Here is a 25,040-nt window from a genome sequence, read left to right on the forward strand (position 1 = left end):
TAAGATAAAATATATTGAAGAAGTCCATACTTGCCTTAGACGGTAACGTAAACTGTCTACAGGAGAAACTGTCACACACATAGTGAGGTCTGACAAACTAAAGTGATGATATTTATGTGGCATATCTCACATCTCATCAGTGACGTACTTCCTAATAAGTGTGTGAGAAATTATGTTCAAACAATACTTCAGTATTTAATGTCCCTTTCTCGGGGTAAGGACAGGTCAGCAGGATTTTGAAACGGGCCCCCAAATCGCTAAGTCCGCCCCCGACACATTGTTAAAGTAAACAAATGAAACTTTCGGCATTATAACATCTCCCTCTCCTCTATCTCCCAGCCTGAATGGGAATGTGTGTGGGATTTAAACTTATAGTTAAATCATGAACCAAAATCCACTATTCATTTATTCAAGAGTTACATTGGTTAAATTCGAGTTTGATACAAAACATATGGTTGTCACATTATGTTTCAACATGAAAAACAGACTTGGTATGAAACAGAGTAACTGTAACTGTATCTGTCTGATTCTGACACACCACTCAACTTCTCCTACATCAACTTCCTCTTTGAAGTCTATTTGCCAAGAGGAGCCTGGTGGGCTGGATGCCACAGAGACACTCTTCTCACGTCTCTTTGATACGGAATTTACTTTTTCATAGCAGTTTACGAGAACTTATGCAGCAGGTTAGGAGAATTAATGCATCATGTTAGGAGACTGAGGTTAAGGTTAGGTAAAAGGGTTAGGGAAAATGCTCTCCTAACCTGGGTTGGACAACCGCATTTGGGATCCGGAGCTTACTCTAATGTTATTGAACACATTTTGACACGAGGCTGATAGATAAGGTTTCTGTTTTAAAGCAAATTTCCTGCAATTCTACACATTTTGCTATCATATGCTATCAGGGGCCGTTCTGTAATCTGGCCCTGCTCCTAACCTACTACCAAAATAATTTCTTATCCTCTGTGGGATCGGTCCCCCCCCCCCCCACGGGACGGTTGAGCTAACGTGCGCTAATGTGATTAGCATGAGGTTGTAAGTAACAAGAACATTTCCTAGGATGTAAACATGTCTTATATGGGCAGAAAGCTTAAATTCTTGTTAATCTACAGTAGTTCCTCCTTTCAAAGTTGAGTCATACTGCGGCACACCTTGCGGCCTGCTGCAGCAGTCTGTGGTACGTTATCTATTTGTCAGCCATTTTTTTCTGTTAATCAAATCAAATCAAATATATTTACATAGCCCTTCGTACATCAGCTGATATCTCAAAGTGCTGTACAGAAACCCAGCCTAAAATCCCAAACAGCAAGCAGTGTAGGTGTAGAAGCACGGTGGCTAGGAAAACTCCCTAGAAAGGCCAAAACCTAGAAAGAAACATAGAGAGGAACCAGGCCTATTAGGGGTGGCCAGTCCTCTTCTGGTTGTGCCGGGTGGAGATTTCAACAGAACATGGCCAAGATGTTCAAATGTTCATAAATGACCAGCATGGTCAAATAATAATAATCACAGTAGTTGTCGAGGGTGCAGCAAGTCAGCACCTCAGGAGTAAATGTCAGTTGGCTTTTCATAGCCGATCATTAAGAGTATCTCTACCGCTCCTGCGGTCTCTAGGTAGTTGAAAACAGCAGGTCTGGGACAGGTAGCACGTCCGGTGAACAGGTCAGGGTTCCATAGCCGCAGGCAGAACAGTTGAAACTGGAGCAGCAGCACGGCCAGGTGGACTGGGGACAGCAAGGAGTCATCATGCCAGGTCATCCTGAGGCATGGTCCTAGGGCTCAGGTCCTCCGAGAGAGAGAGAAAGAAAGAGAGAAAGAGAGAATTAGAGAGAGCATACGTAAATTCACACAGGACACCGGATAAGACAGGAGAAGTACTCCAGATATAACAAACTGACCCTAGCCCCCCGACACAAACTACTGCAGCATAAATACTGGAGGCTGAGACAGGAGGGGTCAGGAGACACTGTGGCCCCATCCAATGATACCCCCGGACAGGGCCAAACAGGAAGGATATAACCCCACCCACTTTGCCAAAGCACAGCCCCCACACCACTAGAGGGATATCTTCAACCACCAACTTACCATCCTGAGACAATGCAGAGTATAGCCCACAAAGATCTCCGCCATGGCACACCCAATGGGGGGCGCCAACCCAGACAGGAAAATCACGTCAGTGACTCAACCCACTCAAGTGACGCACCCCTCCTAGGGACGGCATGAAAGAGCACCAGTAAGCTAGTGAGTCAGCCCCTGTAATAGGGTTAGAGGCAGAGAATCCCAGTGGAGAGAGGGGAACCGGCCAGGCAGAGATAGCAAAGGCTGTTTGTTGCTCCAGAGCCTTTCCGTTCACCTTCACACTCCTGGGCCAGACTACACTCAATCATATGACCCACTGAAGAGATAAGTCTTCAGTAAAGACTTAAAGGTTGAGACCGAGTCTGCGTCTCTCACATGGGCAGGCAGACCATTCCATAAAAATTAAGATCTATAGGAGAAAGCCCTGCCTCCAGCTGTTTGCTTAGAAATTCTAGGGACAATTAGGAGGCCTGCGTCTTGTGACCGTAGCGTACGTGTAGGTATGTACGGCAGGACCAACTCGGAAACATAGGTAGGAGCAAGCCCATGTAACGCTTTGTAGGTTAACAGTAAAACCTTGAAATCAGCCCTTGCCTTAACAGGAAGCCAGTGTAGGGAGGTTAGCACTGGAGTAATATGATCAAATTTTTTGGTTCTAGTCAGGATTCTAGCAGCCGTATTTAGCATTAACTGAAGTTTATTTAGTGCTTTATCCGGGTAGCCGGAAAGTAGAGCATTGCAGTAGTATAACCTAGAAGTAACAAAAGCATGGATCAATTTTTCTGCATCATTTTTGGACAGAAATGTTCTGATTTTTGCAATGTTACGTAGATGGAAAAAAGCTGTCCTTGAAACAGTCTTGATATGTTCGTCAAAAGAGAGATCAGGGTCCAGAGTAACACCGAGGTCCTTCACAGTTTTATTTGAGATGACTTTACAACCATCAAGATTAATTGTCAGATTCAACAGAAGATCTCTTTGTTTCTTGGGACCTAGAACAAGCATCTCTGTTTTGTCCGAGTTTAAAAGTAGAACGTTTTCAGCCATCCACTTCCTTATGTCTGAAACACAGGCTTCCAGCGAGGGCAATTTTGGGGCTTCACCATGTTTCATTGAAATGTACAGCTGTGTGTCATCTGCATAGCAGTGAAAGTTAACATTATGTTTTCGAATGACATCCCCAAGAGGTAAAATATATAGTGAAAACAATAGTGGTCCTAAAACGGAACCTTGAGGAACACCGAAATGTACAGTTGATTTGTCAGAGGACAAACCATTCACAGAGACAAACTGCTATCTAATAATGTTAATGCAAGTTATTACTCGTTTGACCACCAGAGGGCATCTTTGAGAAACATTTGATAGTCTTCCGTTATCAGAGAATTAAAAACTTTTTTTGTAATAACAGTGTAAATTGGATTGATTCTAAGAAATGTGGCTTAATTAAATTGATTATTATTATGGTGTTGCTATTCTGAGAAAACGAAAAACGAAACCCTCAGGGTTTCCGTTAGGATGTAATGTAAAATATGGTGCTGTACAACGTGACGGTCAGGTGTAGGCTACAGCATGAGGATTGGAGGATTCTACATTGTTTTCTTTCATTAGACAACTTTGTTCCAATATTTCTGTAAATCAGTGATATTTATTCCCATAGTAATTCATTATGGATCCATAACTAAATCAATATCTGCATTTTGAAAAGAGTATTTTTATCATTTATTTTAACGAAAGCATAAAAATGCTGATGAAGAAATACAGTACTGTGCAGTATATGCTTTTACATTTGGATAATAAAACATTTAAAGCATTTTGAAGATATAAGCCACCTGCATTTGTTTATTAGGCTACTGTGCAGTCTACAATACATACTGTAGTAAACATGGGAAAGTGCCTAATTCCTTACATAAGGTAGCGCAGGCCATGTCTATACTACAGAATGCGGAGCACACGGGAGACTGGGGTTCAAATCCCTGACGGGGAGGAAGGAGTAGACTGTCTTGTACATAAGAATTTGTACTTAACTGGTTCCATATGTGTTATTTTATAGTTGTGAATTCTTCACTATTATTCTACAATGTAGAAAATAGTAAAAATAAAGAACAATCTTGGAATGAGTAGGTGTGTCCAAACCTTTGACTGGTACTTGCTTAATTATTTTGATTCATATCATGTTTTTTCTATTCCAAGAAAAACAAAAAACCCTCTGGGTTTACTTTAGGATGGAACGGAAAATATGGCGCTGTACAACGTAATGGTCGGCAGTACAGTACTGGGCTATTTAGCTATAGAATTCCGGTAGGGCACGTGGGAGACCGGGTTCAATTCCCCTACGGGGAGGAAGGAGTAGGCTGTCCTTGTAAATAAGAATTTGTTCTTAATTAACTGACTTGCCTAGTTAAATAAAGGATACACTAAGAGCATAACGTTTCTGCACACTCATTTTCTAATTCTTGTCTAACCAATACCCAAACGGAGATTAGGTGGAGAAAAAAAATCTCATTAATTTATCAAGACCAGTCCCCACGCTTGTCTCAGAGCTGCGCGAAACGGTGATAAAATAGTTGTAGGCTTTTGTTTCTAACTTCAATATGCTCTTGAAATAAATAAGACCTTCACAATTTTTAACAGAACATTACTCAACACTAGTGAAACTCATTTCGCATATGGTAGGTGTACAGTATACGGCCAAACCCAGATGACGCTGGGCCACTTGTGCACCGCCCTATGGCACTCCCAATCACGGTCGGATGTGATACAGCCTGAATTCGAACCAGGGACTGTAGTAAAGCGTCTTGCAACGAGATGCAGTGCCTTAGACCGCTGCGCTACTCAGGAGCAACTCGGGAGCCAATATATATATATATTTTTTTCAGAACCTTAACCGTGTGTAGGTAGATACGTGTGTAGGTAGATGTGGAAAGATAGATACAAATTATTTGTTGCAAGTTGGGGAGGGGGGTTCACACCTAGCTCAAGTTGGGGAGGGGGAGGGGAGTTTCACACCTAGCTCGGTTATTAGACATTTATTTAGTAAAGGTTGAATAGTCTATTGTTCGGCTAATAGCACATCCTGCTATGCTTGTGAAAAACAAATAAATAATACTTTTCCCCCTTTCCACATGTTAACGATTCCAATTGATAACGTGTTTTTAGCCACAATCGGCCCCAACCCCAATTAATACATTTGGGCACAGGCGATAGCATGCTGGACTTCAGGCTAGAATGTTGAGGGTTTGAAACTCGCTCCCTGCTTGTTTCATTACATTATTATGCCGGTACCAGAGCAAATAGCCTGGATTGTTACTCCAATCTCGTTCCACGCTTCATTCTCCGCCTGAGTAGCTCGCTTGTGGGCGTGCTGGCAGTATGTACTGTTTTTTATTCTGTATATATGAATTACAAGTCAGCCTTTACTTAAATCATGTTTCCAGTCTATTGCATAGTTACAATGTGTAATCATTGATGTCCCAGGAGCAAGAGTGGTAAACACTGTTGAAGTGTATAATTGTAATACATACATGCAGACACAGCATCATTCAAAGAATGGAGTTTGATACACCTGGTATTGGATATGACTGAAAAATAACTTGCTAAATAGCGATTTTCGTAAATTAACTTTATGACAAAGAAATACGCACAATCTTTCGTCTCTACATTAACTAACACATTCCTCTCAATTGTATGTTTTTTGCTTGACTCGTTATGATGTTATAATTACTTAAATGTGCTTTTTTGTCAGCTATCTTTGCTGAAGAAAGTCACCAGGGATGTGTGGCTCACATCAAATTCGTCATTGGAACCACTCGATATAATTGGTCATATAAAAAACTTGGGACCCAAATGCATAATGAGTGCTCTAACTCCCCCTTGTATTGGTATGGAGCAATGAGGCCGTGATGCTGTGTACCTCTAAAAGTTGTGAGCTTACACCGCGAGTCTTAAACGAGGAACCACTTTAACGGCACTGTCTAATTTACAGTAGCTTTTACAGTGAAAACATACCATGTTATTGTTTGAGTAGAGTGCACAGTTATGTACTTGAAAATGTATATAGTGACCAATTAGGCATATTTGGGCAGACTTGATACAACATTTTGAACAGAAATGCAATGGTTCATAGGATCAGTCTAAAACTCTGCCATCTATTGGCCAAAATCTAAATTGCGACTAAACTGGAATAATACATTGTGGCCTTTCTCTTGTATTTCAAAGATACCGAGAAAAAAAAAGAAAGAAAAAAAACGCATATTTTTACTTTGTTTTATCTTTTACTAGCCTAGTAGTTAGAGCATTAGTGCCAGTAACCGGAAGGTTGCTGGATCGAATCCCCGAGCTGACAAAGTAAAAATCTGTCGTTATGCCCCTGAGCAAGGCAGTTAATAACACTCAACATAAAAACCGACACGATACATTTTAAATAGATATAAACTGAAAATATATGATATTGTTATTCTGGTAACTGCACAAAAGATGCAGAGAAACAGTGACTAGTAGATGTTAACACCATTCTGCCATCATGTAGACTTACTGCACCAACTTCCTGTCTTGTATCAGACCACTGTCTCTCCAACTAAGAGAGAGACAGGTGTAAAGCTCTAAGCTCAGCAGGTTACACAACACATACTGAGGGGATGTCAATGAAAATGTAAATTCATCTGACAGAAGAGTTACATTGTTGATTGGCATTTTGTACAATCTAGTACAATCTAAATGCTTCACAGTCAAAGTAAACACTTTCAAAGTCCAACAGCTATTCTGTTATCATTCTATGTTCTTACAGGACGTGGCATTGCTATCGGTGTGGTCATCTCCCCCTAAACTTCCTCTAAAATGATGTTAACCTCATGGCTGGATAGTTTCAGCATTAATTCAGTTTTTCCTTAAATGCACTTTGTGGATGGGTTTTTAAAGTTGAGCCGTATTGCCATCTGTCTCAGGGCATTGCTTGTTCGTTTAAGTCCATGATTGAACCTAGGTTTTCTCCTCCTGGAAGACATTTAGAAAGGCCTTCTGAATGCACTGAGAAGGTTTTCATATGCAATGAACACAACATAAATACATAGTTTTGCATTGGTGCCAGGAAGAGTTTTTACCATCCAAAAAGACTGATCAGGCTGATAAGCAAAAAGACCCCCAGAGTTCCTGCTGCAACCCCAAAAAACATTGGGTTAACAGGCTCTTCTTGCCCTGAAAATACAGCACATATTATGGTAATTTCTCACATAAAGATCTCTAAAGTATATCTAACCTAAGATTATGCCACCTGTTTTACTTTCAATAGCAAGCAGCACTTCCTGTGACTTCTCAAGTCCTTGGTCATGTATTGATTCACGCTAGTAGTGCACTTGATTGCCAACAGTCACATTCAGGGTGTAACTCTGTCCAGATGCTACCTGTATTGGTTTACCCCCACTGATCAGGTGAAGGTTGTCACAGGAGGGTTGGCTGTACTGCTGCAGGTCAGATTAACACAGCTGCCCACTGATACCGGATCAGCTGGACTGATGGAGGCAGAGGTGTCCTTAGGAGAGACTGAGGGAGAGGGGTTCATTTAGAATGTATCTGATATGGTATATTGAATAGTCTCATCAAAACCACTCTATTACAATCATCAGTGAAAACATGATAGAATTATCTATTCTACAGGAACCGGTGACTAAATCTTACATGAAACGTTAAGCATCATGTTATGTTCAGCTGTCTTGTTGCTTGTCCCTACTGGGTAGACTGCAGTACAAGTGATGTTCTTCTCATGATGAAGGTTTGATGGAGTGAAGGTCACCGTGGAGAGAACTGATTTGGTTTGGTCTGGATTCTCCTGCAGTTGGTTGTCAGGTGTGAACTGTGTTGGGAGAGTCCATGTCAGCTCAGGGGGGTGTTCAGGACAGGGAGCGACAGCAGAGCAGTTCAAACTGACAGGGGTCCCTTCCCTCACCTCACCTGAGACAGTAATGATGGGACTGGAAGGCAAATCTGTAATATATTGTAGATAAATATATTTTACACTGACAGACACACTGCCTACTTGGTCTTATTCTATTCATATCATTTTAGAAAAATGTATAAATGCTAAACAGTCTGTCTCTCCTTACCATTGACAACTACAGTATATAAACAGACTTTTTGAGTGTCTGTTGCTTTGAATGATTGACTCTCAATTCTGAAGGGCGATTTATCAGAGTAACTGGTGGCAACATTGAAGAGGACTGTGGTGCAGTTCTTCTGGGACATGTTTCCAGGTATCTTCCCTTGATATCTGTTGACCATCTTACTGCTGTTAATTATCACATTGTCCGGACGCCAACCAAAGACTGGTAATTCTTTAATCCACACTCCAGAGGTAAGTATTGTGCTGTTACATTTATAGTAAGGAATATCAAAAGCACATGGGATTTGCATACAGGAGCCAGTCAGTACATCCAGTCTATCTGGCATTGTGGCGATCAAATCTCATTGGCCAAACAGGCCAAAACACCTGGAATATGAAGGACAACATCAGGGAGGTTATGTGATCTTTTTAATACAGTCAATCTCTCTTTCTGCAGCAAAAAAAGATGAGCTCATTTCAATGTACAGGTGATTCCTGATGTCACGACTCCATTCCCTAAACTGGATCATGCACATATCTGGAGCACAGAATGTTTGAATCCAGACTATTAAACTATACTTATCAGGAGTCAACTGTACACTTTTCTATACATTGAGACAGATGGGAATATAGCTCATACCATGAAATATCATCACTTGTGCTTATTCCTCTGTCTGATTCATAACTAGTTGTTGCTGTGTGTAAGACTCACCTGACATAAAGAGACCAATGAGAAAAAACATGTTCTCAGGACAAGCCATGTGAGAACTCACACACTACTGATCACCTGAAACAGTACAAACATACACTTACTGGTAGAGTAGCTTAACTCACACAACACATTGCATTGAACCATCCTCATATCAAATACACTATGTCATTCAGTTGTGAAGATAATACATGAACAAACAGCAGTACTTTAGAACATATTGAATCTCATTACTCATAATTAATTTCCTTTCATTTATTTTGAATATACAAAATGACAGAAGACACTGTGAAGTAGTTGATTCTTGCCAGGCTTGAATAGGAATATGTGTGGGATTTAAAAATATAGTTAAATCATGAACCATCATGAACTCCACTTTGATACGGAATTTACTTTTCGTAGCAGTTTACGAGAACTTATGCAGCATGTTAGGAGAATGAACGTAGATTGTTAGGAGACTGAGGTTAATGTTTAGGGCTCCCGAGTGGTGCAGGGGTCTAAGACACTGCATCTCAGTGTTAGAGGATTCACTACAGTACCTGGTTTGAATCCAGGCTGCATCACATCTGACTGTGATTGGGAGTCCCATAGGGGGGTGCAAAACTGGCCCAATGTTGTCCGGGTTTGTCCGAGGTAGACCGTCGTTGTGAATAAGAATGTGTTCTTAACTGACTTAAATTAAAATAAATAAATACAAATAGGTTAGGTAAAAGGGATATTGTTAAGAAAATGCTCTCCTAACTAGGGTTGGAAGACAGCATTTGGTACCCTGAGCTTACAGTGGCAAGAAAAAGTATGTGAACCCTTTGGAATTACCTGGACTTCTGCTTAAATTGGTCATACAATTTGATCTGATCTTCATCTAAGTCACAACAACAGACAAACACAGTCTGCTTAAACTAACAACACACAAACAATTATACGTTTTCACGTCTTTATTGAACACACCGAGTAAACATTCACAGTGCAGGGTGGGAAAAGCATGTGAACCTTTGGATTTTATAACTGGTTTACCCTCCTTTGGAAGCAATAACCTCAACCAAACGTTTTCTGTAGAACTGTTTCAGTTCAACAATATTCTTGTGATGTCTGGTGTGAACTGATCTCTTGAGGTCATGCCACTGCATCGCAATCGGGTTGAGGTCAGGACTCTGTCTGGGTCACTCCAGAAGGAGTATTTTCTTCTGATGAAGCCATTCTGTTGTTGATGTACTTATGTGTTTTGGTTTGTTGTCCTGTTGCATCACTCAACTTCTGTTGACCTTCAATTGGCGGACAGATAGCCTTACATTCTGCTGCAAAAAGTCTTGATAAACTTGGGAATTCATTTTTCCGTCAATGATAGCAAGCTGTCCAGGCACTGTGGAAGCAAAGCAGACCCAAACCATGATGCTCCCTCCACCACACTTTACAGTTGGGATGAGGTTTTGATGTTGGTGTGTTGTGCCTTTTTTTCTCCACACATAGTGTTGTGTGTTCCTTCCAAACAACCCAACTTTAGTTTAATCTGTCCACAGAATATTTTGCCAGTAGCGCTGTGAAACATCCAGGTGCCCTTTTGCGAACTTTAGACATGCAGCAATGTATTTTTTTTGGACAGCAGTGGCTTCTTCTGTGGTGTCCTCCCATGAACACCATTTTTGTTCAGTGTTTTACGTATCGTTGACTCGTCAACAGAGATGTTAGCATGTTCCAGAGATTGCTGTAAGTCTTTAGCTGACACTCTAGGATTCTTCTTAACCTCACTGAGCATTCTGCGCTGTGCTCTTGCAGTCATCTTTGCAGGAAGGCCAGTCCTAGGGAGAGTAGCAACATTGCTGAACTTTCTCCATTTATTGACAATTCGTCTTACTGTGGACTAATGAACATCAAGGCTTTTAGAGATACTTTTGTAACCCTTTCCAGATTTATGCAAGTCAACAATTCTTAATCTTAGGTCTTCTGAGATCTCTTTTGTTCGAGGTACGGTTCACATCAAGCAATGCTTATTGTGAATAGCAAACTCAAATTTTGTGAGTGTTTTGTATAGGGCAGGGCAACTCTAAACAGCATCACTACTCTGGACGGTTCTGACCTAGAATATGTGGACAACTACAAATACCTAGGTGTCTGGTTAGACTGTAAACCCTCCTTCCAGACTCACATTAAACATCTTCAATCCAAAATTAAATCTTTAATCGGCTTCCTATTTTGCAACAAAGCATCCTTCACTCATGCTGCCTAACATACCCTTGTAAAACTGACCATCCTACTGATCCTCGACTTCGTCGATGTCATTTCCAGAATAGCTTGGTCGCCTTTGGTCGCCTCTCCTTCCAGTTCTCTGCTGCCAATGAATGGAACAAACTGCTATTTGGATAATCATATCTCCCTCACTAACTTTAAGCACCAGCTGTCAGAGCAGCTCACAGATCACTGCACCTGTACATAGCCCATCTGTAAATAGCCCATCCAATTACCTCATCCCCAAACTGTTATTTATTTTGCTCCTTTGCACCCCAGTATCTACTTGCAAACTCATCTTCTGCACATCTATCACCCCAGTGTTTAATTGCTATATTGTCATTATTTCGCCACTATGGCCTATTTATTGCATTACCTATCTTATCCTACCTCATTTGCACACACTGTATATAGACTTTTTCTATTGTAAATGAGAACTGTATGTTTGTTTATTCCACGTGTAACTCTGTGTTCTTGTTTGTGTCGCACTGCTTTGCTTTATTTTGGCCAGGTCGCAGTTGTAAATGAGAACTTGCTCTCAACTTGCCTACCTGGTTAAATAAAAATACATAAAAAACAGCTGTGAGTCTATCTTGGTAAGTCTATAAGAGCTTTGCACATCTGAAATGAACAGTATTTCCACATTATTCTTAAAAAAAATATTCAAGCTCTTTCAAATTGGTTGTTGATCATTGCTAGAAAGCCTTTTTCAAGTCTTGTCATAGATTTTCAAGCCAATCAAACTGTAATTAGGCCACTCAGGAACATTCAATGTTGTCATAGTAAGCAACTGGTGTATATTTGGCTTTTTGTTTTAGGTTATTGTCCTTCTGAAAGGTGAATTTGTGTCCCAGTGTCTTTTGAAAAGAAGACTAAACCAGGTTTTTCTCTAGAGTTTTGCCTTTGCTTAGCTCTATTCCATTTATTTTTATCCTAAAAAAACTTGATGACAAGCATACCCATAACATATTGCAGCCATCACCATGCTTGAAAATATTTAGAGTGGTACTCAACGATATGTTGTGTTGGACATAGAGTGAATTTCTTGGCCAAATGTTTTGCAGTTTTACTTTAGTGCCTTATTGCAAACAGAATGCATGTTTTGGAATATTTTTTTCTGTACATGTTTCCTTCTTTTCACTCTATCAATTAGGTTAGTATTGTGGGGTAAGTACAATGTTGTTGATCAATCCTCAGTTTTCTCCAATCACAGCCATTAAACTCTGTAACGGTTTTAAAGTCACCACTGGCGTCATGGTGAAATCAGTGGAGGCTGCTGAGGGGAAGACAACTCATAATAATGTCTGGAACGGAGAAAATGGAATCAAACACATGGAAAACGTGTTGGATGTATTTGATACCATTCCACCTGTTCTGCTCCAGCCATTACCATGAGTACGTTCTCCCCAATTAAGGTGCCTGTGGGTGAAATCCCTGAGCTGTTTCTTTCCTCTCCGGCGACTGAGTTAGGAAGGATGCTTGTATCTTTGTAGTGATTGGGTGTATTGATAAACCATCCAAAGTGTAATTAATAAACTCACTACGCTCAAAGGGATATTCAATGTCAGATTTATTTTATTTTTACCCATCTACCAACAGGTTCCCGTCTTTGTGAGGCAATGGAAAAGCTGGTTATATCTGTTTGAAAGTTGCTGCTTGACTAAGGGACCTTACAGAAAATTGTAAGTGTGGGGTACAGAGATGAGGTAGTCATTAAAAATCATGTTAAACACGAGTATTGAACACAGAGTGAATCCATGCAACTCATGTGACTAGTTAAGCAAATCTTTACTTCTGAACTTATTTAGGCTTGCCATAGAAAAGGTGTTGAATACATATTGACTTTCAGCTTTTCATTTTTATGTCTAAAAAACATAATTCCACATTGTGTGTAGAACAGTGACACAAAATCTCAATTTAATCAATTTTAATGAGATATGTTAAATGTTGGACCAAAAAGACCAACGGATTTCATGGAAATTGAATGTAAAGGTTTTAATTACAGGGCAATTAATAAACAACCTTATATTCAGTCTCAATTGTTTATTCGATTTAACATTCAACATAAAAACTTACACAATAACTTCTAAATAGATACAAACTGAAAATAGATAATATTGTTATTCTGGGAACTGCACAAAATAAGAGAAACAGTGACTAGTAGATGTTGACACCAATCTGCCGTCATGTAGATTTCCTTCACCAACTTCCTGTCTTGTATCAGACCACAGTCTTTCTAACTAACTGTGTCTTCTGTCCTCAGTCATCATTGACTTCATATGGACTTAAACTGCCTTCAGTTGGCTAGTTGAACTCAGCAGTTCCTCTATACTGGAACCCATTAAGAAACTCGAGGCTCCACGATGGACTTGAAAGGACAGACAATCCACAGGGACAGGTGGGAATAAGGCTCAACTTTCAAAACCATCTACAAAGTGTATTTAAGGAAGTACTGAATTAATACAGAAACTATTTAAAGCCATGAGGTTAACATCATTTCAGAGGAAGTTCAGGGGAGATGACCACACCGATAGCAATGCCACGTCCTGTAAGAATATGGAATGATAACAGAATAGCTGTTGGACTTTGACAGTGTTTACTGGCAAAATGTAACTCTTTACACCTGTCAATTTTACTGACATTTTCATTGACATCCCCTCAGTCTGTGTTGTGTAACCTGCTGACATTAGAGTTTTACACATGACTGAGCTTAGAGCTTTCCACCTGCTCCTCTCTCTGTGTTCTCTCCACAGAACTCCCCGGTTGGGACAGTGTGTACTAACCAGGCCACAGCCGGAGAGGAACCAGAGGAACGTGCAGAAGACCAGCCTGAAGAGATCCACTACGGTGACATAGACTTCTGCAAACTACAGACCAAAGAGACCCCAGCTGCAGCCCAGGACAGGGTCCAGGGACAGGAGAGTGAGTACGCTGAAGTCAATGTGACCGGGAGAGGGGACAAGGTACAACACCTTAACAACCTAGATGGGCTTTATGCACAAGTGAATTAAAGAGGTGCATGTTAATTTTCCAATGGTTATTAAGTGTTTTTATGTTCAGTATTGTCATTGTGTATCTGTTTTCTATTGGTACTTTATTTACCTTTATAATTGTGTGCTCTTTGATTATCTGCGTATTTGTAGAATTTGCTGGGATGAAAAGTGTTTAACTGTTACTATAGTGGTGATATGATGATGTAGGGTTAGGGTTAGGGTTACCATTTATTTTGAGTGTTGAGTTCACAGAGCATCTGTTTAATGGGTTCCAGTATAGAGGAACTGCTGAGTTCAACTAGCCTACTGAAGGTAGTTTAAGACCATATAAAGTCAATGATGACTGAGGAGAGAAGACACAGTTAGTTAGAAAGACTGTGGTCTGATACAAGACAGGAAGTTGGTGCAGGAAGTCTACATGATGGCAGAATGGTGTTAACATCTACTAGTCACTGTTTCTCTGCATCTTTTGTGCAGTTACCAGAATAACAATATTATCTATTTTCAGTTTATATCTATTTAGAAGTTATTGTGTCAGTTTTTATGTTGAGTGTTAAATCAAAGAAACAATTGAGACTGAATATAAGGTTAATTACACTGTAATAAAAACCTTTACATTCATTTTCCATGAAATGTTTTGGTCTTATTTGTCCAACATTTTACATACCTCATTAAAATGGACTACATTGAGATTTTGTGTCACTGGTCTACACTCAATGTGGAATTATGTTTTTAGACATAAAATTGAAAAGATGAAATGTCTCGAGTCAGTATGTGTTCAACCCCTTTATTATGGCAAGCCTAAATAAGTTCAGGAGTAAAGATTTGCTTAACTAGTCACATGAGTTGCATGGAATCACTCTGTGTGCAATACTAGTGTTTAACATGATTTTTGAATGACTACCTCATCTCTGTTCCCCACACATACAATTATCTGTTAGGTCCCTCAGTCAAGCAGCGAATTTCAAACAGATACAACCACAAAGACAGGGAGCTTTTCCAATGACTCACAAAGAAGAACACCTGTTGGTAGATGGGTAAAAATAACATACATTTGACATTGAATATCCCTTTGAGCATGGTGAAGTTATTAATTACACTTTGGATGGTTTATCAATACACCCAATCACTACAAAGATACAGGCGTCCTTCCTAACTCAGTCGCCGGAGAGGAAAGCAAACGCTCAGGGATTTCACCCACAGGAGGTTGTTGGCACATTAATTGGGGAGAAAGGCTCGTGGTAATGGCTGGAGCAGAATAGGTGGAATGGTATCAAATACATCCAACATGTTTTCCATGTGTTTGATTCCATTCCATCTGCTCCGTTCCAGACATTATTATGAGTTGTCTTCCTCTCAGCAGCCTCCACTGATTTCACCATAAGGCCAGTGGTGACTTTAAAACAGTTACAGTTTAACAGCTGTGATAGGAGAAACTGCGCATTGTACTTACTCCACAACACAAACCTAAATGACAAAGTGAGAAGAAGGAAACATGTACAGAATAAACATATTCCAAAACATGCATTCTGTTTGCAATAAGGCACTAAAGTAAAACTGCAAAACATTTGGCAAAGAAATTCACTCTATGTCCAACACAACATATCTGTAACGCTCGTCTTCCTCCTCGTCTGAGGAGGAGCAAGGATCGGACCAAAGCGCAGCGTAGCGTGAATACATATAGATTTATTTGTGAAAAAACGAACACGAAGAACACTTGACAAAATACAAAATAACAAAACGACGTGAACAGACCTGTACTTGAGAACATAAAACAAGAACGCACGAACAGGAAGGAACACACGAACGAACGAACGAAACAGTCCCGTGTGGCACAAACACTGACACAGGAACAATCACCCACAAACAAACAGTGAGAACAGCCTACCTAAATATGGTTCTCAATCAGAGGAAACGTAAAACACCTGCCCCTGATTGAGAACCATATCAGGCTAATAGAATGAACCCAAAATAAAAACACATAACATAGAATGCCCACCCCAACTCACGCCCTGACCATACTAAACAAAGACAAAACAAAGGAAATAAGGTCCGGAACGTGACAGGACTCCGGCCGCAAAACCTGAACCTATAGGGGAGGGTTTGGGTGGGCATCTGTCCACGTTGGTGGCTCTGGCTCTGGACGTGGTCCCCACCCCACCATAGTTAATCCCCGCTTCCGTGGCCTCCTCCTAATGGCTACCCACCATATTAACCCCACTGGATTAAGGGGCAGCACCGGACTAAGGGGCAGCACCGGACTGAGGGGCAGCACCGGACTAAGGGGCAGCACCGGACTGAGGGGCAGCACCGGACTGAGGGGCAGCACCGGACTGAGGGGCAGCTCCGTACTGAGGGGCGGCTCCGGACTGAGTGACGGCTCCGGACTGAGTGACGGCTCCGGACTGAGTGACGGCTCTGGCAGGTCATGGCTGGCTGACGGCACTGGCAGGTCATGGCTGGCAGACGGCACTGGCAGGTCATGGCTGGCAGACGGCACTGGCAGGTCATGGCTGGCTGACGGCACTGGCAGGTCATGGCTGGCAGACGGCACTGGCAGGTCATGGCTGGCTGACGGCACTGGCAGGTCATGGCTGGCTAACGGCACTGGCAGGTCATGGCTGGCTGGCGGCTCTGGCTGCTCCTGTCTGGCGGGCGGCTCTGCCTGCTCCTGTCTGGCGGGCGGCTCTGGCTGATCCTGTCTGGCGGGTGGCTCGGGCTGCTCCTGTCTAGCGGGCGGCTCTGGCTGCTCCTGTCTGGCGGGCGGCTCTGGCTGCTCCTGTCTGGCGGGCGGCTCTGGCGGCTCCTGTCTGGCAGGCGGCTCTAGCGGCTCCTGTCTGGCGGACGGCTCTAGCGGCTCCTGACTGACAGACGGCTCTGAAGGCTCAGGACAGACGGGCGGCTTTGAAGGCTCAGGACAGACGGGTGGCTTTAAAGGCTCAGTACAGACGGGCAATTCAGACGGCGCTGGGCAGACGGATAGTGCAGACGGCACTGGGCAGACGGGCAGTGCAGGCGGCTCTGGGCAGAGGGGCAGTGCAGGCGGCACTGGGCAGACGGGCAGTGCAGGCGGCACTGGGCAGACGGCAGACTCTGGCCGGCTGAGAAGCACCGTAGGCCTGGTGCGTGGTGCCGAAACTGGTGGTACCGGGCTAAGGACACGCACCTCAAGGCTAGTGCGGGGACTAGCAACAGGGCGCACAGGCCTCCGGAGACGCACAGGAAGCTTGGTGCGTGGTGCCGGAACTGGAGGTACTGGGCTGGAGACACGCATCACAGGGAGAGTCCATGGAGGAGGAACAGGGCTCTGGAGACGCACAGGAAGCCTGGTGCGTGGTGTTGGCACTGGTGGTACTGGGCTGGGGCGGGGAGGTGGCGCCGGATATACCGGACCATGCAGGCGTACTGGCTCCCTTGAGCACCGAGCCTGCCCAACCTTACCTGGTTGAATGCTCCCCGTAGCCCGACCAGTGCGGGGAGGTGGAATAACCCGCACTGTGCTGTGTTGGCGAACCGGGGACACCATGCGTAAGGCTGGTGCCATGTATGCCGGCCCGAGAAGACGCACTGGAGACCAGACGCGTTGAGCCGGCTTCATGGCACCTGGCTCAATGCTCAATCTAGCCCGGCCAGTGCGGGGAGGTGGAATAACCCGCACTGGGCTATGCACACGTACAGGAGACACCGTGCGCTTTACCGCATAACACGGTGTCTGCCCGTACTTTCGCTGTCCACGGTAAGCTCGGGGAGTTGGCGCAGGTCTCCTACCTGACTTCGCCACACTCCCTTGTAGCCCCCCCAATACATTTTTTGGGCTGACTCACATGCTTCCAGCCTCGCTTCCGTGCTGCCTCCTCATACCACCGCCTCTCGGCTTTAGCTGCCTCCAGCTCTTCACGAGGGCGGCGATATTCTCCAGGTTGTGCCCAGGGTCCCTTACCGTCCAGAATTTCCTCCCGTGTCCAGAAGTCCTGTGTATGCTGCCGCTGCTGTCGCTGCTGCCCGTTACCACGCTGCTTGGTCCTTGGTTGGTGGGTGATTCTGTACCGCTCGTCTTCCTCCTCGTCAGAGGAGGAGCAAGGATCGGACCAAAGCGCAGCGTAGTGTGAATACATATAGATTTATTTGTGAAAAAACGAACACGAAGAACACTTGACAAAATACAAAATAACAAAACGACGTGAACAGACCTGTACTTGAGAACATAAAACAAGAACGCACGAACAGGAAGGAACACACGAACGAACGAACGAAACAGTCCCGTGTGGCACAAACACTGACACAGGAACAATCACCCACAAACAAACAGTGAGAACAGCCTACCTTAATATGGTTCTTAATCAGAGGAAACGTAAAACACCTGCCCCTGATTGAGAACCATATCAGGCTAATAGAATGAACCCAAAATAGAAACATATAACATAGAATGCCCACCCAAACTCACGCCCTGACCATACTAAACAAAGACAAAACAAAGGAAATAAGGTCAGGAACGTGACAATATCACTGAGTACCACTTCATATTTTCAAGCATGTTGATGCCTGCAATATGTTATTGGTATGCTTGTCATCAAGTGTTTTAGGATAAAAATAAATGGAATAGAGCTAAGCACAGGCAAAACTCTAGAGAAAAACCTTGTTCAGTCTGCTTTTCAAAAGACACTGGGACACAAATGCAACTTCCAGCAGGACAATAACCTAAAACAAAAAGCCAAATATACACCAGAGTTGCTTGCTGATCAACAACCAATGTGAAAGAGCTTGAAGAATTTAAAAAAGAATAATGTGCAAATATTGTACATTCCAGGTGTTCAAAGCTCTTATAGACTTACCCAAGATAGACTCAAAGCTGTAATCTTTGCCAGAGGATATTCTAACATGTATAGTTATTTCTGTATTTCCATGACATCTCCTATTTCAATAAATATGCAAACATTTCTAAAAACATATTTTCACTTTGTTATTATGGGTTATTGTGTGTAAATGGATGAGAAAACACATCTATTTAATCATGTTTTTATTCAGGCATTAACACAACAAAGTCTGTAATAAGTCAAGGGGTATGAATACTTTCTGAAGACACTGAGTACACCAAACATCAGGAACACTTTCCTAATATTATGTTTCACACACTTTTGCCTTCGAACCATACTCAGCACTCTCCAAGGTGTCGAAAGCATTCCAAAAGGATGTTGGCCCATGTTGACTCCAATGCTTCCCTCAGTTGTGTCAAGTTGACTGGATGTGTTTTGGGTGGTGGACCATTCTTGATATACACCGGAAACTGTGGTGTGAAAAACCCCAGCAGTGTTGCAGTTCTTGAAACCAGTGTGCCTGGAACCTACTACCACACCTCGTTCCAAGGCACTTATATTTTAGTCTTGCCCAATCACCATCTAAATGGCACACATACACAATTCATGTCTCAATTGTCTCATGGCTTAAAAAGCCTTCTTTAACCTGTCTGCTCCCTTCATCTAAACTGATTGAAGTGGATTTAACAAGTGACATCTATAAGGGATCATAGCTTTCATCTGGATGATGGCGCCGGAGGGGATGGCCACCGTTTTACAGGCTCCTAACCAACTGTGCAATTTTGTGTGTTTTCTCGCATTGTTTGTAACTTATTTTGTACATAATGTTGCTGCTACCGTCTCTTATGACCGAAAAGAGCTTCTTGATATCAGAACAGCGATTACTCACTTTGAACTGGGCAAAGATATTTTCTTTAATGAGTCCGGAGCGAAGGATTTACTGCTTTTTCCAGACCAGGCCCAAATCCCTGTCATTCGCGTGAAGAAAGGACGGAAATACAGGGGGCAGAGATCGGAGTTCCTTGTGAGAATTCATTGCAGAGTGGATAACCCGGCCTCTACCATCCGTTCTATTGGCCAACGTACAATCACTGGAGAATAAACTGGATGAGCTCCGTTCAAGACTATCCCACCAACAGGACATTAAAAACTGTACTGTCTTATGTTTCATGGAGTCGTGGCTGAATGACGACATGTTTATATACAGTTGGCTGATTTTTCCGTACATCGGCAAGACAGAACAGCTGCCTCCGGTAAGACAAGGGGTGGCGGTCTGTGTCTATTTGTCAATAACAGCTGGTGCGCAAAATCAAATATTAAGGAAGTCTCAAGGTTTTGCTCGCCTGAGGTAGAGTATCTCAAGCTGTAGACCACACTATTTACCAAGAGAGTTTTCATCTATATTTTTCATAGCTGTCTATTTACCACCACAAACCGATGCTGGCACTAAGACCGTACTCAACGAGCTGTATAAAGCCATAAGCAAACAATAAAATGCTCATCCAGAGGCGGCGCTCCAAGAGGCCAGGGACTTTAATGCAAGGAAACTTAAATCCGTTTTACCTCATTTTCACCAGCATGTTACATGTGCAACCAGAGTGGAAAAAACTCTAGACCACCTTTACACCACACACAGAGATGCGTACAAAGCTCTCCCTCGCCCTCCATTTTGCAAATCTGACCACAATTCTATCCTCCTGATTCCTGCTTACAAGCAAAAACTAAAGCAGGAAGTACAAGCGACTCGCTCAATACAGAAGTAGTCAGATGACGCAGATGCAAAGCTATAGGACTGTTTTCACTATGCCCTCAGACAAACCATCAAACAGGCAAAGCGTAAATACAAGACTAAGATTGAATCCTACTACACCGGCTCCGAAGCTCGTCGGATGTGGCAGGGCTTGCAAACTATTACGGACTACAAAGGGAAGTCTACCGGATTACCTAAATGACTTCTATGCGCGCTTCGAAGCAAGAAACACTGAAGCATGCATGAGAGCACCAGTTGTTCCAGATGACTGTGTGATCACGCTCGCCGTAGCCGATGTGAGTAAGACCTTTAAACAGGTCAACATTCACAAGGCCACAGGGCCAGACGGATTACCAGGATGTGTACTCCAAGCACACGCTGACCACCTGGCAAGTGTCTTCACTGACATTTTCAACCTGTCCCTTGTCGATCTGTAATACTTACATGTTTCAAGCAGATCACCGTATTCCCTGTGCCCAAGAACACCAAGGTAATCTGCCTAATTAACTACCAACCCGTAGTACTCATGTCTGTAGCCAGGCTGGTCATGGCTCACATCAACACCATCATCCCAGAAACCCTAGATCCACTCCAATTTGCAAACCGCCACAACAGATCCACAGATGATGCAATCTCTATTGCAATCAACAATGCCCTTTCCCACTTGGACAACAGGAACACCTACGTGAGAATGCTGTTCATTGACTACAGCTCAGCGTTCAACATCGTAGTGCCCTCAAAGCTCATCACTAAGGACCCTGGGACTAAACACCTCCCTCTGAAACTGGATCCTGGACTTCCTGATTGGTCGCACTCCAGGTGGTAAGGGTAGGCAACAACACATCTGCCTCTCTGATACTCAACACGTGGTCCCTCAGGGGTATGTGCTTAGTCCGTTCCTGTACTCCCTGTTCACCCATGACCGCGTGGCCAAGCACGACTCCAACACCATCATTAGCTTGGCAGACGACAGTGGTATGCCTGATCACCAATAAAATTGAGACAGCCTATAGGGAGGTGTTCAGAGACCTGGCAGGGTGGTGCCAGGACAACAACCTTTCATTCAAAAGTGATCAAGGCAAAGGAGAGGATCGTGGACTACAGGAAATGAAGGACCGAGCATGCCCCCATTCTCATCGATTGGGCTGTAATGGAGCAGGTTGAGAGCTTCAAGCTCCTTGGTGTCCACCTCACCAACAAACTATCATTGTCCAAACACACCAAGACAGTCATGAAGGGGCACAACAACACCTATACCCCCTCAGGAGACTGAAAAGATTTGGCATGGGTCCTCAGATCCTCAAAAAGTTCTACAGCTGCACAATCGAGAGCATCCTGACTGGTTGCATCACCGCCTGGTATGACAACTGCTCGGCCTCCGACCGCAAGGCTCTACAGGGGGTAGTGCGTACGACCCAGTGCATCACTGGGGCCAAGTATCGAGCCATTAAGACCTCTATACCAGGGGTTAGTCTTGTCTCATCGCTGCAACTCTCGTACGTACTCGGGAGAGGCGAAGGTCGAGAGCCGTGCGTCCTTCGAAACACGACCCAACCATGTCGCACTGCTTCATGACACAATGCCGGCTTAACCTGGAAGCCAGCCACACCGATGTGTCGAAGGAAACACCGTACACCTGGCGACCGTGTCAGCGTGCATGCACCCAGCCTGCCACAGGAGTCGCTAGAGCGCATTGGGACAAGGATATCCCTGCCGGCCAAACCCTCCTCTAACCCGGATGACGCTGGGCCAATTGTGCGCTGCCCAATAGGTCTCCCAGTCGCGGCCGGCTGCGACAGAGCCTGGAATTGAACCAGGATCTCTAGTAGCACAGCTAGTGCCTTAGACCACTCGGGAGGCCCCCAAAAGGCTTCTTAACAGCTTCTACCTCCATGAGATTGCTGAACAGCTGATCAAATGGCTACCCGGACTATTTGCGTTGACCACCCCCCCCCCTTTTTTTTATTCTGTGTTTATTATCTATGCATGGTCATTTTACCCCTACCTACATGTACATATTACCTCAATTACCTTGACTAACCTTTACCCCCACACATTGACTCGGTACAGGTACCCCCTGTATATAGCCATGTTATTGTTATTTTATTGTTGCTCTTTTAGTTGTTTACTTTAGTTTATTTTGTAAATATTTGTTTTAACTAAAAAAAATCTTGAAACAGCATTGTTGGTTAAGGGCTTGTAAGTAAGCATTTCACGGTAATGTCTACCAGTTGTATTCAGCACATATGAAAAAATAACACTTGATTTGATTTGATTAGATGTTAAGCATTAGGTATTACGTATGTCATGTGTACAGTCAGCTCCAAAAGTATTGGGACAGTGCCATTTATTTCACTTTTTCATCTCTGTACTCCATCACTTTGGATTTGAAATGATACAATGACATTGAGGTTAAAGTGCAGACTATCAACTTTCATTTCAGGGTATTTTCATCCATATCGGGTGAACAGGTTAGATATTACAGCACCTTTTGTACATTGTCCCCCCATTTTAGGGGACCAACATTATTGGGACAAATTCCCTTATATGTGTATTAAAGTGCAAAAAGGTTTAGTATTTGGTCCAATATTCATAGCAATGACTACATCAGGCTTGTGACTATTCTGTTTGTGTCTCAGATTATTTTGTGCCCAATGAATGGTAAATAATGTATCGTGTTATTTTGCAGTAACTTTTATTGTAATTAAGAATAGAATATGTTTCTAAACACATTATTGTGGATTCTACCATGATTATGTTTTATGATATGATTTTATGATTATTTATTTTTATGATTATGGATAGTCCTGCATGAATTGTGAAATTCAAAAGTCCAAAAATGCTACCTTCCCATGTCATTGCAAAGGTGAGAGGCTAGCATGACTTGGGGGTATGATATTTGTGCGTCTGTGAACAAAAGAGAAGAGAAGTCGTTGATAAGGTCAATCATGAATCAATCACCTGTAATGCAAATTGCAACAGGTAGACAGCATCAATCATAGAAGCAGAGACAATGTCTTACAGACCCTTTATATCCTAATCAGACCAACAAATGTTCTGTAAACACCAGCCTCTTGGAGACATAGCCTTTATTTCCTAATCAGACCAACAAATGTTCTGTAAACACCAGCCTGAGAGGCTTTTAGGAAGTCAAAACCAAAGGCAGTGGCTTTGTTAACTACTACAGAATCAGTATTTCACAGAATACAATAACAATCAGCGTGTCCTCGGTCCTTGTACCTCCAGTCTGTCGTCAATCACTATCAACAGTTATGAGTTTAATCCATAACATACAGCATTGAGTCTAGTGACCATCAACCCAAGTGTTCCAAACAGCACACTGGAAATCATGTTACAGAAAGGTCAAATATATAAATATGCTGAACATTATATGAATCACTCTAAACTGAATCTGAACTTAACTCATCTTAAATATCCCCATTACATGTCTATTTTTCATGTGTGTATTGTTGGGAGCTATTTTGTGTCCATTTTTATTTTGAGTGTTGTTCAAGAGACACAAATGAGGCTGCATTTGAGTTTGTTCATTAATTGCACTGTAATAAAAACCCACCTGCTGGGTAAAGTACGTCCTCAGTTCCTGGGTCTCCTTCTCCCAGAAGACCTTGGGCAGGTCGAACAGGGTTTAGAATGGAAGGGATACAGCTTATTGTCAAAATGAACTTTTCCTAGCAAATGTAAGAGAACTTGTGCAGCAGGTTGGGAGAATTAACGTAGCAGGTTAGGATAATTGATTAAGGTAAGAAAAAGGGTTAGGGTTAGCTAAAATAAAACAAAATCAACTTTAAGAATGTCAATTTGACAAAAGCTGTGTCCCATCTAGACATGACCGTCGAAGAGGTACACCTTGCCCTGCAGGTCGATGGCTCCCTCCTGTGGCTCCCAGCCCACCATGCTCTTCTTGGCAGATAGAAGTGACGTAATGAAAGAGGAAGTGGGTGCAGGAGAAATGGAGGAGTGTGTGATAATCCATCAGCTACAATTACAGTCACTCTGTTTCTGACAAAGTCTGTTTTTCATGTTGAAAGATAATGTGAGAACCGGGTATCTTTTACTGAACTCAAATTTAACTAAGCAAGTTGGATGGAAGCAAGTTGGATGGATTTTGGTTCATGATTTAGCTACATTTTTTTAAATCCTGGGAGATAGAGGAGAGGGAGATGGTTATATTGCTTAAAGTTTCCGTTGTTGTATCAAGGGTGGACTTGATTATTTGGGGGCCTGTAACAAAATGCTGTTAAGGGGTCCCCTTCCCCATAAAAGGGTTATTTACCCCCCACCCCCACACATACATTAACTGCAATTAATATTATAATATTATATTATAAAATATATTGTGTATACGTGTCAATTTCGGGCAGTA

General features: G+C 42.8%; 1 long non-coding RNA gene across 1 annotated transcript; it reads left to right on the plus strand.

Moving 5' to 3' along the window:
• The first annotated feature begins 13,153 nt into the window (after positions 1-13,153).
• LOC139583337 (uncharacterized) lies at positions 13,154-14,718 on the plus strand. The gene is made up of 2 exons (XR_011676528.1): positions 13,154-13,497; positions 13,853-14,718. It is a non-coding gene; the product is annotated as an uncharacterized lncRNA (long non-coding RNA).
• Positions 14,719-25,040: the final 10,322 nt, after the last annotated feature.

This window comes from Salvelinus alpinus, chromosome 8 (genome assembly GCF_045679555.1).
Source record: "Salvelinus alpinus chromosome 8, SLU_Salpinus.1, whole genome shotgun sequence".
Taxonomy (NCBI): Eukaryota; Metazoa; Chordata; class Actinopteri; order Salmoniformes; family Salmonidae; genus Salvelinus; species Salvelinus alpinus.